Source organism: Hemiscyllium ocellatum, chromosome 21 (genome assembly GCF_020745735.1).
Source record: "Hemiscyllium ocellatum isolate sHemOce1 chromosome 21, sHemOce1.pat.X.cur, whole genome shotgun sequence".
In the NCBI taxonomy this organism is placed as follows: domain Eukaryota; kingdom Metazoa; phylum Chordata; class Chondrichthyes; order Orectolobiformes; family Hemiscylliidae; genus Hemiscyllium; species Hemiscyllium ocellatum.
In genome coordinates, this window is record NC_083421.1 from 44,252,564 (window position 1) to 44,265,615 (window position 13,052).

The window sequence follows — 13,052 nt, forward strand, 5'->3', positions numbered from 1 at the left end:
AGAGAAAAAGACATGATTCTTAACCTATAACTTAAACTCAACCTCTATTTTTTAAAAAAACTTATGCACAGACACATAAAGAAATAAGACAAGACTCAAATATTTTGGGTGGGCATGGAATAAAAACTCACCAGAGCAAAGTTCTGGCACCATTCTGGATTACAGCAATGAGTGAGTTCCTTTGGACTCCAATGAGGTGACGATGTTGTGGATTCATTGATTCATAATCTTTCATTTGTTGGTTGAAGATTTATATTTTCATTGTCTCTGACAATGCCCTTTTCCTTTTTTTAAAGATTTTTTTAGATTAGATTTCCTACAGTGTGCAAACAGGCCCTTCGGCCCAACCAGTCCACACCGAGCCTTCGAAGAGCAACCCACCCAGACCCATCTCCCTAACACTATGGGCAATTTAACATGGCCAATTCACCTGACCTGTGGGAGAAAACTAGAGCACCCGGAGGAAACCCAGGCAGACTCGAGGACAATGTGCAAACTCCACACAGACAGTAGCCCAAGGTTGGAATCGAACCTGGGATGCTGGTGCCATGAGGCGCGAGAGAGAGAGAAAGAGAGAAGCTACTTGCTTGAGATTTTCTTTTACTTCTCCACTCACAGTAGGGAGACAGAGACGGAATAATTTAATAGATTTTTCCTTCACAGGTTGGATGGCTTTGCTGTATTGTACAAACCAAAAGCTGTAGCCTCTCACCCAGGAAGCAATCAAGAAGTTGTTACTGTGTTGAGCGTTCCTGTACACACACATACACAAATGGTCCTGGCTGAAAAACAACCAGAACTCAGTCCCTTGGGTTAAAGCTGCATTATTTCCCACAATCCAAAAAGTAAAAGTGGTCTTCCCAAGATATCTGAACATCAACTAGCCACAAAACAACATGACCCACTCTCACTAGTATCCTTACATACAGATGAGGAAGGACACCACTTTGACTGGGACAACACATGCATCCTAGGACAAGCCAAACAAACACACACACGAGAATTCCTAGAAGCATAGCACTCCAACTAGAACTCTAACAACAAACACATTGACTTGGACCCCATTTACCACCCCTGAGAAAAAGGAAATGACATGACCATAGGAAATGACATCACCACAGGAAATGACATCACCAACCCAAAGAAACCCAAACATACAAATAGAAAGCAGGAATCATCAGCAATGCTTCATCTGGAGGCTCACTGAAGATGATACCTAGTATGGTGACGAAACATCTGAATATGAACCTTCCAGCTCAGCGAGCAAACCTACAACCGTACCTCCTATGTTAACACCCGAATCATTTATATAAATGACGAAAGGCAGTGGACCCAGCACCGAACCTTGTGGCACTCCACTGGTCACAGGCCTCCAGTCTGAAGAGCAACCTTCAACGACCAACACTCTGTCTTCTACCTTTAAGCCAGTTCTTTATTCAAATGGCTAGTTCTCCCTGTAAACCATGAGATCTAACCTTGCTAACCAGTCCACCATGAAGAACCTTGTTGAATGTGTTATTGAAGTCCATATAGATCACATTCACCACTCTGCCTTCATCAATCCTCTTTATTACTTTTTCAAAAAACCCAATTAAGCAGTAAGACACGATTTCCCAAATAAAAAATGACATTTCTATGACTCTTTGAAATGATTCTGCAGCCGACAACTGTCCCCTTTTTACCCCTGATTTCCCTCTTAAATTTACACCTACTGCCTTTATACTTTTCTGGGGCTTCACTTCATCCCAGCTGTCCATACCAGAATATGCTTCCTTCTTTTTCTTGAACAAACCCTTAATTTCTTTAGTCATCCAGCATTCCCTTTAACCACCAGCCTTTCCTTTCACTCAACAGGAATATACTTTCTCTGGACTCTCATTACCTCATTTTCCATCCATCCCTTTACCTGCAAACATCCACCTTCAATCAACTTGTGAAAGTTTTTGCCTAATACTATCAAAATTGGCCTTCCTCCAATTTAGAAGTTTAACTTTTAGCCCCAATTTATCATTTTCAATCACTATTTTAAAACTAATAGAATTATGGTCGCTGACTCCAAAGTGCTCCCCCACTGACACCTCAGTCACCTGCCCTGCCTTATTTCTCAAGAGAAGATCAAGTTTCACACCTTCTCTAGTGGGTATATTCATATACTCAATCAGGAGATTTTCTTATATGCACTTAACAAATTCCTCTCTACCCAAGCCCTTAACATTATGGCAGTCCCAGCCTATGTTTGGAAAGTTAAAATCCCCTACCATAACCACCCTATTATTTTTACAGATAATTGAAATCTCCTTAAAGTTTGTTTCTCAATTTCCTGCCATTAGGGGGTCTATAATACAATCCCAATAATATGATTGTTCCTTTCTTATTTTTCGGTTCCACCCAAACAACGTCCCTGGATATATTCCTAGGGCCATCTTCCCTAAGTACAACCATAATGTTATCCCTAATCAAAAATGCCACCCCTCCCCTCCTCTCTTGCCTCCCTTCCCATAGTAACTATACCCTGGAACATGAAGCTGCCAGTCCTGTCCATCCCTGAGCAATGTCTCTGTAATTGCTATGATATCGCACTCCCATCTTCCTAACCATGCCCTGAGTTTATCTGCCTTCCCTGTAAGGCCTCTTGAATTGAAATAAATGTAGTTTAATTTATCAGCCCCACCTTGTTCTCTACTTTGTCCCTGACTGTTTGACTTGGTCCTTTCTCAACTGTAATGCCACAGGTGTAATCTGTCCTTACCAATCTCCAGACCCAGAAAATAGCACAGACTTACTAATGTAAAAGAAAACACTGCTCCAGGCTAACTTTGTACTGATATTTTTAGATTTTTAAAGTTTAATGAAGAGACAGAACTCAATAAAGCATGTAATCAAATAGGAACCCACTCTACTCATTATTGTTGATTTACAAAAAAAACAGTAAGGTTATACTTTAAAACTAGCCACTTAACTGCTCTCCTGCTGTGAGGTCTCCCACACACAGGTTTCTCCAAAGTCAGCTGTGAATTTCACTCTTGGTTTACTTTTCCTCAATGCACCCAGGTATTCAGAGATATTTGAAATCGAACAGCAGAACAGTCAGCTGTGCAGATTCACTGCTGGGTCAGGCAGCTGTGCAGGTTTATTTCTCTGTTTGATTCACTTCCCATGTGGTCACTGCTTTCATCTCTCCCTCGTTTTTAAAGTGCTGTCGTTTTGATCTTTCTGTTCCCAAAGTTCCAAACCAGTGCAAAGATAATAAATTACTGTTCCTAGGATTTGAAGAAATCAGCTCCAATATTGGAAATGCCTCAAAAAAGGAGCAGCTCATTACAGCCATAATTTTCCCCATCCTCCATCTTGGATTACCCAGAATCATTTTAGCTTGCTTTGGGAAAATGGTCAACATGGACTGTTTGGACTGAAGGATCTGTTTCCATGCTGTATAACTCTATGACTCTATGAATCCATGTTCATTCTCCTTGTAATCTAGCAGGTGGCATACTGCAAATGTCACACGTGAAGCAGCTTCATCTTTTAAGAGCATTGATCTTAAGCCTTTGAACTGAACTGGTGTATGTAATCACCAGTGTGGGAATCCCTATAGTGTGGGAAGAGACCATTTGGCCCATTGAGTCTCAACTGACCCTCCAAAAGAGTATCCTACCCAGACCCCACTCCCTACCCTGTCCATCTAACTCCACATTTAACATAGTTATTCCACCTAACCTGCACATTCCTGTACACCTGATGCATCTAACCTGTACATCTTTGGACTAAGTCAGAAGTCACACGACACCAGGTCACAAGCTTTCGGAGCGCTTCACCTGATGAAGGAGCAGTGTTTGTGGACTATAACATGATGTCGTACGACTTTATCCACCCCAGCTCAACACCGGCAACTCCACATCATCTTTGGATTGTGGGAGGAAACCGGAAAACCTGGCAAAAACTCAGGCAGACACAGGCAGAATATGCAAACTCCACACAGACAGTTGCCCAAGGCTACAATTGAACCCATGTCCCTGGTGTTGTGAGGCAGTAGAGCTAACCACTGAGCCATCATGCCACTCAATATATAATAATACATATTCTCACACAAAGCAAATGTTAAATAGGGAGCTCCATCTGCCAACTATCATGAAGACCATTTCCTTGATGAATCCATTCGTCAAACTGATTCGTTCTCTCACTGAGGCCTGCTGCAATATTCTGTACTTGATCCTCCTTTATGTTGGCACACCAGTGCAATTCTGCTTTCTAAATCCAGAGTATAACATTCAGATTGGTGCAGCCCGTTTGTTTGCTACCTGTCATTATGATGTTATTTTCTTATAAAGGGATTCAACATTTTGTGTCAGTAGTTGAAAGTTTTGCTACCAATTCTTAGTTTCACATTTCAAATCCAAGTCATGATAATGCAACTTCGGAAGAATCTTCATAGTTGGATTGGAAAGCTGGTCATCAAAGAGTCAAAATTAAATTGAGGAGGATCATCTTCATAGGAGTCCATTGGATTTCTGCACATTATCGAGTCTGCACTATCATACAATAGAATCCAGGCACAGATTATCTGAGGGACAGATCAATATACCACTTTATGAAAATATATCCAAGCTTCTGTGCAAATAGTAACACCTAGCAACTATTTAGAATTTGCTGGAGAGATTGGGGGAGGCAGAATTTCCTGTAGCAGTGTGGGTGACAGTCAGAAAGTTGGAAAAATACTCATAATTTGGAATCTTAACACCCAGAAAAAAAATTCCCATTTTCCCTTTAAACCTTAACCAGTAACTTCAGAAACTCACTGCTAATCAGCATTCACTTTACTTCCACACAATTGTATATCATTGTTAGGTCAATTCACCTCATTTACATGTAAGAATCAATTTTCCTCTCCTTCTCTGAGGATCTAAATGGTCCCAATTCCCCATAAGAAAGTCAGAGCTGACTTTCAGACCTGCTGACAGTAGCTCACCACTTGCTTCTCCGGGCATTCACTAATTCTGCCTTCACCACAAAGTCCCTGCATGCTCCATGGACACTGTCCTTCTCCACCATGGCACTGGTAAACTACCAGCCTCACCACAAGCATCATGTTATTCCTTGGCCCAACTCTCAAACCACTGCAATCCTTCACTTTGGAGCTCAAGGACACCCATAACTTGCATGCTTCTGCCTGGTCATTGATAACATTATTGTTGTAGTCTGGTTATCAAACAATGATGAGTCAGAATACAGGTAGGAGATAGAATGCTTGATGTTACGGTGTAATGATAATCTCTCAATGTCGGCAAAACAAAAGAACTGATCACTGACTTCAGGAAGAAAAGAGGAGGACACACCCCTATTGACATCAATGGAGCTTAGGTGGAGAGGGTCAAGAGTGTCAAGTTCCGAGGAGAGACAATAACCACCAATCTCTTCTGGACCTCCCATGTAGATGCGGTGGTGAAGAAGGCACAACAATGCTTCTTCTTCCTCAGGAGGCTTTGGAAATTTAGCATTTTCATAAAAACCCTCACCAAATTTTACAGATGCACTATAGGAGGCGTTCTATATGGGTGTACAATGGCTTGGTACAGCAAACACTCTGCCCAAGATCATAAGAAACTCAGAAGGTTGTGTGCACAGCCCAGACTATCACAGAAACCAACTTCCCATCCATGTACTCCATTTACATCTCTTGTTGCCTTGGGCAGAGTGCCAACGTCATCAAAGACTCCTCCCACATGTAATACTGTCCTACAACCTTTTCTGTCAGACAGAAGATACAGAAGCTTGAACACACACACACACACACACACCAATTGGTTCAAGGACAGCTTCTTCTCTGCTGTTATTGGACAACTGAATGGACCTCTCTAATTTTCAAATCTAATATTGATATTGCTTTGTGCATCTTCTGTACAACCTTAACCTTGTGTGCTTCGCTCTGTCTAAGCACCCTGATCTATTTGTCCTTGTTTGCTATGATCTACATGTACTTCTCGTAGAACAAAGCTTTTCACTGTACTTAGGTGCATGTGACAATAAGTCAAATCAAATCACTGGGCACAAGTGGCACACGGGTTGCACCTTATGACTCAGTTTCATTTCTTAGTGCTCACTCACTTTGTACCCACTTTAAGGCTGTCACACTCTGTAACCTGCAATGCTTTTTAACACAGATGGACAGGCAGAGGGAACACTGAACAGTCCAGGGCTGGACATGCTACTGCATGGCAATGTGTTCCATCAATGTCATATCTATACCATGTGCAAGCAAATTGTATGCAAACACATTGCATGTGCTTAAAATGAATGGCCGTGTGTGAAAATCAAAGAGAACCAATTTTTTGTGAGATCAATGGGGACTCCAGTCAGTGGGTACTGCTACAGTCAACAAAGGGACTTATCCCACTCTAGTCAGTGAGGTTGACCAAGATAGTCAGGTCTTGGGCCTACTAGACTCTGGGGATATGTGTCTTTGCATTTGGAGATTGGGTCACAGACAAGCTTTGCAGGTTAAGTGTCTTCAGTCCAGAAATTATGGATATTGTCTAATGTTCAGAGATATTTTGATGTATCTCTGGATCTGGTGGAAATTGAACTCAGGCCTCCTAGCTCAGAGGTGAGGTCACTACTACTGCATCACAAGAACCGTTAAAGCTGCTCCAGCCTGAACTCACAACCTAAGCATTTCACCCATCTCTATACTGTCATATAAATACAATGTGCCTGACCAACTGCATCAGTGGTTCAGACAGCCTCAGGGTTATTGTTGGTCAGTCATGGTGTTGTGGAGACAACAGGCCACAGGGCTGGACCATTCTCATTTGGACTGTCTGACAAAATCCATACAGACGTTTGTTCAATTCTGGTCAGGGAACATATCGGAGTTCTGGAAAAAGTGGGAAATTCAAATTTGGCATTAGGGTTCATAAGAAACAAGGAAACAAATTTGAAACCTTGCCATTTTTTTCCAAACTCAACTCTGCAAGAACAATTCAACATGACTGCCGTTGCATGCAGAGTGGGTGGAAAAAATTATTTCTTAGTAGTGAAGTTAAATTATCTGAATGTGAAGCTCTATTGGAGACAATTACATTAATCATGCACCCACTGATTAATGCCATCCAATCTGGCATCAAATCATGCTTCCAAAACAGGTCACTAAGAATACAGAGTACAAATTATGACCTTGAGTAATCAGGACAATTACATTGTTCACACCAATTGTCCCCTTTTATTCATGGGATGTGATTGTCACTAGCTGGGCAATGTATTGTCCATTGCTTGTTGCCCTTGAGACGGTGCTGGGGAGCTGCCTCCATGAACCGCTGCAGTCCATTCGTTGTGTAGAGATGCACAATGCTGTTAGGGAGGGAATCCAAGATTTCGACCCAACAACACTCAAGGCACAACAGTATATATCTAAGTGCATGGCTTGGAGAGGAGTGATGGTGTTCCCATGTAATGGCTGCCCTTCTCCTTCTACATGGTAGTGGTTGTGGGTTTGGAAGGTGCTCAGGTGAACTTGTGACTTTCTGCAGTGCATCTTGTAGATGGTACATACTGTTGCAAGTGAATGCTTGTAGATGTGATGCAAAGCAAGTGGCTTCTTTGTCCTGGATGGAGTCAAGAGGCCAATGGATTGTCCTTTGCCCAAGGCTGAGCAGTTGGCTGTGGTCACTAGCAATCTGTGTGCTTCAGAATCTGTGTTCCTTCTCCAATAGCTGCAGAGACATGTCAGTGATGTACTGCCAAGTCTAATCTAGAAACAGCACGCACCAAGACAAAAGTGAAGTTAGTGGAGGATGAATGTTGGTAAATCAGACTTACCAAAGAATTGTCCCAGAAATTATAAGCCAGAACTTAACATCAGTCAATGGTAAAACATTACTTAAGTGTATTTTCTCATTAGATGTTGGCGCTGTTAGTAAGGACAGCATTTGTTGTCCATCCCTAATTACCTGTAAATGGAGTGGCTTGGTAACTTTACATTATGTACTATTTGAGTTTAAGGCCAACTCAATACATGGTGCAATTTAGTCTGTCTCTGAATTACTTGCTCAATGACATTACCAGTCACCAGTTCCCTATATATTATTTAAGATACATGTCACAGGAAGGGACAATGAGCACATTTCTCTCCAAAAGGAGGCTCTTTCCATCTTTTCTCAGCAGAATCTATGTCATAATTATCTATTGCCTCCTCTTCCAAATACTTGCCCAGTTTCCCCTGAAATGCCGTGATGTTATCTGCTCCGAACATCTGCTATGGCAGCAACTTTCATATTCTTGCCATAATTTGCTTGAACAATATTCTAATTAACTTCCTATTAGATTTCTTGACGACTACCTTGCAGTGATGACCTCTAGTTGTGTTGTTCCCCACAAGAGGAAACATTTTCTCTGTGTCCACTCTGACGGAACTTGTTAGAAGTTTTAAGACCTCTATTCAATCACATGACTGTCTCTGGAACCCAGCCTATCAATCCTCATGCACTATATATAACCATATGTTTTGGATATCACCCGGCAAACCTTTTCAGTGTCCTCTCCAGTGCTTCTGTTATCCTTTTTTTTAATAGTTCAGTCCGTCTGGAACTAAAGATTGGTTTGCTTCTTTTTGTGGACTTGTTCACCTGCACTGCAACTTTTAGTGATTGCTATTTTTATACTCCAAAATCCCTTTATTCCTCAATCCCCAAATTGACCTACACTTTTCAAGTACTGTGATTTGCCTATTCTTCCCACCAAAACATACCATTTGCACTTTTGAACTTAATTTGCAATTTATGTATCCTTTACAAGTTTATTAGCATTCTCTTGTAATTTATCATAACCTTTCTTAGTATCAATCATTACCTATTTGGTGTCACCCACAAATTTAGAAATTATCTTTGATTTCAAAATCTAAATTGTTAGCGTAAGCTGAACAGCAGTGGTCCAGCACTGATTCTCCAGGAACACCATTTTCTATTTTCTGATGCTCTGAGTAACCACCCTGTCCTTTCACTTTCTACTTTGTCTTGAGGGCAATTAGAATCTATTCTGTCACTTATGCCCTGACTTTACATTCGCTGACCTTAGTCTAATAATGGGATGTCTTTTTTTCTCCATTCATTCACAGGATTGGGGCATCACTGGCGTGGCCTGCATTTATTGCCTATTCCTAATTACCCAGAGGGCAGCTAAGAGTCAACATGACTGTGGACCTGGAGTCACATATAGACCAGACCAGATAAGGCTGGCAGCTTTCCTTCCCTAAAGGACATGAGTGAACCAGATGGGTTTTTCCTGACAATTGATTCATGGTGGTCATTATTGAATTCTTCTTCCATCTGCCATGGCAAGATTTGATCGTGGGTCCCAGAATCTGGGTCTCTGGAATAATAGTCCAGCAATAACATCAGCAGATCATCATTTCCTCAATGTCAATGGTCTTTTTAAAATTCAGAATGACTTCGCTAAAATGTTTCTAATTGCTAGGTGTTCTTCCATTTATTCTTCCTATCATTAATGTTAAGCTGATTGATCTAGAATTCACTGAATATGTCCTGTTTCTTTAACATAGGATTTATGTTAGCTCATCACCGGGTCCTCTGGCACACCTTTTGCTACCAAAATATTAAGTGAGTTGGAGTGCCTCTGCTACTTTCCTTTAAAATATTTTTCGACAGTATTCACTCTAGAAAACGACAATGTTGTCGAGGAGAATACTGAGATACAGGCTACTAGACTAGGTGTGATTGAGGTTCACAAGGAGGAGATATTAGAAATCTTGCAGTGTGTGAAAATAAATAAGTCCTCTGGGCCGGAAGGGATATATCCTAGGATCCTCTGGGAAGCTAGGGAGAAGAGTGCCGAGCCTTTGGCATTGATCTTTAAATCGTCATTGTCTACAGGAATAGTGCCAGAAGACTGGAGGATAGCAAATGTGGTTCCCCTGTTCAAGAAGGGGAGTAGAGACAATCCTGGTAATTATAAACCAGTGAGCCTTACTTCAGTTGTTGGTAAAGTGTTGGAAAAGGTTATGAGATAGGATTTATAATCATCTAGAAAAGAATAATTTGATTAGGTATAGTCAGCAGAGTTTTGTGAAGGGGAGGCCGTGCATCACAAACCTTATTTAGTTCTTTGAGAAGGTGACCAAACAGGTAGATGAGAGTAAACCGGTTGATGTGGTGTATATGGATTTCAGCAAGGCGTTCGATAAGGTTCCCCACAGTAGGCTATTGTACAAAATGCGGAGGAATGGGATTGTGGGAGATATAGCAGTTTGGATCAGTAATTGGCTTGCTGAAAGAAGACAGAGGGTGGTGGTTGATGGTAAATGTTCATCCTGGAGTCCAGTTACTAGTGGTGTACCGCAAGGGTCGGTGTTGGGTCCACTGCTGTTCGTCATTTTTATAAACGACCTGGATGAGGGCATAGAAGGGTGGGTTAGTAAATTTGTAGATGACACTAAGGTCAGTGGAGTTGTGGATAGTGACGAAGGATGTTATAGGTTGCAGAGAGACATAGATAAGCTGCAGAGCTGGGCTGAGAGGTGGCAAATGGAGTTTAATGCGGACAAGTGTGAAGTGATTCACTTTAGTCGAAGTAACCGGAATGCAAAGTACTGGGCTAATGGTAAAATCCTTAGTAGTGTAAATGAGCAGAGAAATCTCGGTGTCAAGGTACACAGATCCTTGAAAGTTGCCACCCAGGTTGACAGGGTTGTTAAGAAGGCATACAGTGTTTTAGCTTTTATTAATAGAGGGATCGAGTTCCAGAACCATGAGGTTATGCTACAGCTGTACAAAACTCTAGTGCGGCTGCACTTGGAGTATTGTGTACAGTCCTGGTCACCGCGTTATAAGAAGGATGTGGAAGCTTTGGAAAGGGTGCAGAGGAGATTTATTGGATGTTGCCTGGTATGGAGGGAAGGTCTTACGAGGAAAGGCTGAGGGACTTGAGGCTATTTTCATTAGAGTGAAGAAGGTTGAGAGGTGACTTAATACAGACATATAAGATAATCAGAGGGTTAGGTAGGGTGGACAGGGAGAGCCTTTTTTCAAGAATGGTGACGGTGAGCACAAAGGGGCATACCTTTAAATTGAGGGGTGATAGATATAGGACAGATGTCAGAGGTAGTTTCTTTACTCAGAGAGTAGTAAGGGTATGGAATGCTTTGCCTGCAACGGTAGTAGATCTGCCAACTTTAAGTACATTTAAGTCATCATTGGACAAGCATATGGACGTACATGGTATAGTGTAGGTTAGATGGGCTTCTGATTGGTATGACAGGTCGGCGCAACATCGAGGGCCAAAGGGCCTGTACTGTGCTGTACTGTAATGTTCTATGTTCTAAAATACATGGGTGATATCCACTCTTACTAGAAGCTTGATTATTTTTGAGTTTTAGCATATTTTTAAAAAATTCTAAACATACTTGCCTCATTATTCAACATCAAGATTATTTGCTCGATCTCCCTGGTTATAGGGTAAAATAATTATTAAATATTTCTGCCACCACTGTTGTAACCTGCGATATTATCCTGCTCACTACCTAATGCGCTTGTGCACAACACAACTTTGTTTTTATTGATGCACCCATGGAATATTTTACTGTTCTAAATTTCCTGATCATTTCATAGCTTCCTTCCTTTCCTTATTGTTTTTGATGTTGCTTCTAACCTCTTTACACTCACTTGTACCATGCACTCGTCATTCTCTATTTATGCATTTTTCAAACATCAATTGTTCCCCTGTGACTTTGTGGGCCAATGCAGTCCTATTGATGTTTAGTTTGTTCCTTTCCTTCAGATGGATATATTTTTGTTGCACTTTGTTGAACACTTAAAAGTTGCCCATCGTTCTCCTTCATTGTTTAGAGACTGGAGTGATCAGGAGCATCATGAAGCTTCAAGATAAAGGGAGTTATCAGGTCAAGTCACTACAGTTTTATGTTTGACAACCTCATTACCTTTGAAGTCACACTTCCTTCTTCTGAAAAGCAGAGTTCTTGGGTGCTTGATTTTCTATTGGGACTTTCTGTTGCAGATGACAGCTTACAGTATATGCTGATTGTACACAGGAGTCATGGAATATCTTATAAAACATACAGCAATTAACAATATGATGTAGTTACTGACATCAGCATAGCTTAAGTTGGTAGCTTTCAGAAGATATAGCTATAAATCCAACTCCAGGACAGATGAAAAACTGCATTATCAGAGTTGCTTTTCTTCTGATGTTTATCTCAGGCTTTAAAGTAATATTGAGGGAGCACGTTGGACATTAGGAGAGATTTCCCACTGAAAATCTAACCATACAGCAAATCCACTGAATTAACAAGTAGTAATTATTGTATGGCTTTATAAAGCAAGGGAAGGCAATGGCTAATGGCATTCCACAGACCAAGGTAATGTTCTGGGGACCTGGGTTCAAATCCTGTTAGGGCAGACGGTGGAATGTGAATTCAATAAAAATCTAGAATTAAGAGTCCATAGATAATCATGAAACCATTGCCAATTGTAGGCAAGATTTTTTTTACCCCCAACATGACCCAAATTAATAGACAACTTAAAAAAAAAGTGTGACTCTTAATTGCCCTCCTAACAGGGATGGGTAATAAATGCTGGCCTTGCCAGCAATGCCCACATCCCTTGAATGAATTTAAACAAAACTACCAGAATTTCTTTGAATTCACTCCTGGGATCTCAGTGAGATTTAGTGCCCAACCCTAGCTGCTTTTGAGATGTGGGTGGTGAGATGCGGTCAGTGGGGTGGGGTGCATACATACACTCACAGGTCATTTCAGAGAGCATTTAAGTTTGAATCATTTATCACACTGCTGTGTATCTGGAGTCACATACAGGCCAGAGAAGCAAAGCAGCTTTCCTCCCCTAACAGACATTAGTGTATAAATGTATTAAGCTATGATCAATGGTTTCACAATGTATGTACATGAACGCGTGGATTTTTACACTAAAATGATTTGCTCTGAATGATGGGCACATTGATGTTCAGTTTGTTAGGCTTAATATTACTTCCAGAATTTTATTAATGGAATTTAAATTCCACCAGCTATG